The sequence below is a fragment of the Squalius cephalus genome (assembly GCF_949319135.1).
Source record: "Squalius cephalus genome assembly, chromosome: 20".
Lineage (NCBI taxonomy): Eukaryota > Metazoa > Chordata > Actinopteri > Cypriniformes > Leuciscidae > Squalius > Squalius cephalus.
The window spans coordinates 22140424-22145836 of record NC_137141.1 but is presented as its reverse complement, the minus strand read 5'-3'; positions in this window follow the sequence as shown (position 1 = coordinate 22145836).

Below are 5413 nucleotides of genomic sequence, written 5' to 3'. Positions count from 1 at the left end.
GAACATGCACACACTAATTTACGCTGCTTCATTTGAAAGAAATTTCGCATGTGGTGTGTTAATAGTATGTTAGTAGTATTGATAATATTCCATATGCATAAATACCCAATATATAGAGTTCATTAGCTAGCATAGTCTTTCTCACAATGCAGTGGGTCTCTGGTTTTTTGTAGCAGGCTGCATACAGTATAGTCTAATATGCAGCATATGGTTCAAACACTGCAGATTTATGAGCTATCACCATTGTGAGCATTCCTTGTGTACTGAGGCACTCCTCAAGTTGCAATAAGGAAAGTGTAGCCAACTGACAAATTAGTCCATAATGGGTGTAGTAAGCAATATACTATATAGGCAGTATAAAATGTATTATTATGAATGTTTTGACAGTACATAGTACCTGTATATTGCATACTGCACAATATATAAGAATAGTGTTGTCTCATGACCTCACTGTTGCATTTTTATTTCAGTAAGCACTATCAAGTTATCAATCCTGAAATAAATGTGACTATTTTGCATTTTGGATCCAATCTTGTAAAAAAAAAAAATCCACTCAAATAACAAGTCATGAACATGGTTGGGTTGTAACAGTAGGCTATTTGAACCTTGTTTAGTTTTTTTAAGGACCTATAATCAGATTAGTTTACTTTTTTAATACTTCTCTCATTATTGACCAGAAAATAAGGCAGCTGTAAAAGTTAACAAAAATTATTCTGCAGAAGCGCACACCTTTCTCTCCCTTCCCAGAAGATCTCGCGCATGTGCATTGTTCCTCAGTCAGCATTTCCTTGCTTGAATCTACAGTGTCATGGTGAAAGAATACTTTACCCAATTTGTGAACTTTCAATCTGAATTGATTGTGATGGGATAACACAACCACGTACCAAATTACAATGGTAACACTCTTTCTGTTCATTTGTTCCTGAGGGCTGTATGCAAAAGCACAAACAAATGCAGCACACTGATCAAATGATAGATGTGAAGCTTTGAAGGGCTTTGGTGATTGTGCTAAGTATGTAAAATGAGACTAAATCAATTTGATTCTTCGAACCTTGTGTGTGTGTGTGTGTGTGTGTGTGTGTGTGTGTGTGTGTGTGTGTGCGCGTGTCGTGTGTGCATGTTTTTTTCTATTTCAATTTCAATTAAAAATATTGATTATTTATTAGCATAAGAAGAGTAGCAATAACAATACAATCATTATAGTGCTAAATAATATATGGTTAAAAAAACAGAATCCGATGGCGAGCACTCCAGCTGTTGCCAAATGTTCCCTCACCCCCATGAGGTGATGTTTCAGTGATGTCAGTTTCATTTTGTGTTCCAGGCTCCCCTGTTGAAAAAAAGAATAATAAGAAGAAGAATTCTTTAGGAGACACTGTGCTCACTAGCTATTATGTAATGGTGAGTTTACAGTTCTTTTTTCATTCTGGAAATATAACGTCAAGCTGAGCACATTGCATTGTGGGATTCAGTATTCATGGTGCGTGGTGGGTTTGTATGCTGCACATTTCAGCAAAGTTGGACAATCCATGCACATACAGTACTCTGCACAGTATAAAACCCTTCAAACATAACATGCCTTTCTGAAAATGCTATTTCAGCTAGAGAGGCCTTAATTAGGAGGCAGAAGGTAGGTTTGGAAAAGTAATGAGTTTCCTAAATCAAAAATATCCTCCAACATTTTGAGCCATCTTGTGCATTAAATAAATTTTGTATGCAAAACCCACAATACAGCGGCCTTTAAATGTTATGCAAAACTAGAACTGGCAAAGTACCTTACAGCCCATTTGAATACATTAACGTAGATTAAAATGAAACAGCACAGTTTCTCTTAGAGAGTAAGATTGTGAGCGCAAATATGCATTTCTTGTGCCATCAGGAAGTTTTTCAGTGTCCTCACTCTGTCTGTATGCCAGGTGTGAATTCATTAGCATCTGCGTTGCATAATTTGTCTTATTTTAGCAGCCATCTTGAGAAAAATAACCAGCAAACACTTGCAAAAAAAACAAAAAAACAGATTGGATCATGCCCTGTTAGATGTCAACAGCCAAATGAACGCATGCATCAATAAAGTTGTTTACTCAAGAGAAGAAGAGCGACGAGGAAGTGTTCCAAAGGATCGCAATAAAACTGGTTAATTATAATCAGACATTTTCCAAATTCCAAACTGCATGACAAAAATTGTAGTTAGTACTGTAATCTAGATTGCATTTTATGTAATGTATTCTGACTACATTTGAATACTTTTTAGATTACTTTTGACCTAACTCGTTAATCACATTGATTTGAATAGGATAATCTTGTAACATTGCTATAAAAAAGGGAAAGAAAATGTATTCCATCCTTTGTTATCAGCAACATGAAGTGCATTAAACGTTACAATACGTCAGGGTTTCACAGACTGGGTGTGTGTGATGGAACTGCAGGGGTTTTCTGAGTTTAATGAAAAGCTACTAAGTAATTAAATCATCAAAATTAAGAATTAAATACTACTAATAATAAATAATATTAAAATAAAAAAAAATCGAAATAAAACATTTATTTAATACATGCATGTCATGTGACATTAACAGACAGAGAACCATGAACTTCATTTTATTATTATTTATTATTATTGTTGACATTCGTATATAAGCAGTAGACTTTTATAGAAAGTAGACTTTAAGTATAAAAAGTAAGTAGAATAAATTAATTATGAATAATTTACTGTTATTGGGAGAATAACATGCAATTATGTAATCAATGAAAAAGTAACTGTAGTCTGATTACAAATATTTTAAAATGTAATATAATCTTTTTACAAGTATATCTTTGGATCTTAACTAATCCAGATTACATGTAATCAATTACTAACCAGCACTGATTCAATGTGCCAAAGGCATTAAAACAAATTAATGCCAGAAAAGGCCTGTAATTGTCATATTGTTGTTTGTTTTATAGGGAAAGTGGTGTAGAATTCTTGACGTTCTGAGATTTATCTGGATCTAGATTTGGCAAGTGCTGGCAAACCAGCGATTCTCATTTCTTACATTTTACATTGTCAAAATGAAGAACCTGATGTGTTCAGACATGCAAAAGACTGAATGGTATTTGGTTATTTTCTTGTAGCTTAAATTGGGAGGACGAAAGCCTCAGGGACTCTCTGTTATATTTATACTGCAGTTAAACCAAGATTTGAGAACCAATACACAGTCTGAAACTAGGTCAAGGGTCAATTTCAAATGAATGTGATGCAAAATAAACGTTGAATTAAAACATTATATATACAGCCAAATTATTTCACTGGAATAAAAATGTATATTATTCACCCATTTCCATAGCATTGGATTAATTAACTTCTATGCATAGATTGCAACAAAATGCAAGTTTAGACCTTTGTAATATTGTGTTGCTCATGAATCTTGAGTAGAGTCGAGAACAAAGGATTTTAAATTATGTATACCAGGTCAGGTCACCTCTCTGGACACAATGCCGCCATAACTCAGTAAAACTATTATCAGGAGTTCAAGAGCTTCAAGGATAGATTTCATAAGGCCACTCACTGCTCGGCCGCCTCTATGCTCTACAATAGAATGCAAATCAAATCATGCACTTGCTTTGCTTTTGAAGCGACTGCTCTTTTATGTAGCACTATCATCTACTCCATAGCCATATGTTCTGAATCATATATCGTCTCTGTGTTATTGTCTTATTGGACATGCATACTGAGATGCACTCTGTTTACAACATGCTGGATCTGAATGGGAGAAATTATTATATATGGAGCCAAGACTGCATGGTGGTTTTGAAACATGTCTTATCAGGTTTGTACATTAAGTCAACTATTTTAAAATATATATTCTGCATTCACACACACACATCACCTAAACAATGCATCTATCACACAGACAGTAGGAGGCGATAGAGTGCAGTACAATGCCCTAATGAAAAAAACAAACAAACAAACAACAGCAACAAAAACCACTTAAACCAGGATAATGTTAGTTTTTGCTGGTTTGTGGTGGTCTCCAAAACTCCCCAAATCCCATCTTAAAGTATCAAATTAGATCTGACTGAGAACAACTAAAACCACTAACCATCTTAGGCTGGATTGTACACTGGATTAATTAGAAAATGATCGAGGGGTATTTGAGAAAAAATGTTGGGTTGTTTTAACCCAATTTTGGGTCAAATATGGACTAACCCAACGTTGGGTTAAAAATGCAATTTAAAAATGGATAAACCCAGGCGTTGGGTTACATTTTTAAATTGCATTTTTAACCCAACGTTTGGGTTAGTCCATATTTGACCCAAAATTGGGTTAAAACAACCCAACATTTTTTAGACTGTATGGTCATATTTGAAGAAAAAAAAGTTACAGAAAATATATTTATTTATTTATAAATAAAAATGTGCAGATACCACCTTAAAATGCAATTTGCGTTTGTAACCTACTTGTTGAATAAAGCTTCCAGTCAAAAGTCTTGGATTCCTTTTTTCTTCACAATTTCCTAACGGTAAACTATTTTAAAGGCAGGGAAGGCAATTTGTTCCAGACACATTTTTTGAAAGTCTCTTCACATCCTGATAGCAATCACTATGTTAGTAAGTGGTCTAAATGTATTTTATGTATAGACTATATATTGTCTGTGGAAGGTGTATAGGACCATGAAATGTTCGTCTAATCATCGCATTCGATGGTACGATGTTCTACCTGCCTACACCTCCACCCTGCTCACGCAGACATCACACGTCATCAGTGCGTTTCATGCTATGCAGAGTTAGACAGACATCAGTCACAGAGCACCGCAAACAAACAGCAGCCCCCTTATACAGTTCCTCCTGAACCAAAAAAAAGCAGCTTATGCTGCGTTCACACCATAACTAGCCTACTGTAATTTGCAAGAGATGGATATGTTCACATATTTTTCAAAAAACATTTGTAAGAAACAATATATAACATGTAAATTTCAACTTAAAGGGATAGTTCACCCAAAATTTTTGTCATCATTTACTCACCCTCATGTTGTTTTAAACCTGAATAAGTTTCTTTGTTCTGTTGAACACAAAAGATATTTTGAAACATTATTTTTATTTCTGGTCCCCATTGACTTCCATAGTTTTTTTGTTTGTTTTTTTTGTTTTTGTTTTTTGATTACCAACATTCTTTAGAATATATTTTTGGGTGAACTATCCCTTTAAGGGGGGAAATTGGATTTAAAATAGTTTTACTTACTAATGCTAGCAGAAAGCTGATCAAAACATTTTCAAGTTATGTTTTCATGTTGTTTCAAGTTTCATGTATGTTTCAAGTTTTCAAGCAAGGAGAGAGTCTGGCAATTTGGCAAACCGAAAAAAACAAAACAAAACATTTGTTCTCGGGACATGTACAGTACAGCCTCTATGACAGTTTCATGAACCCCGCCCAGCAAAC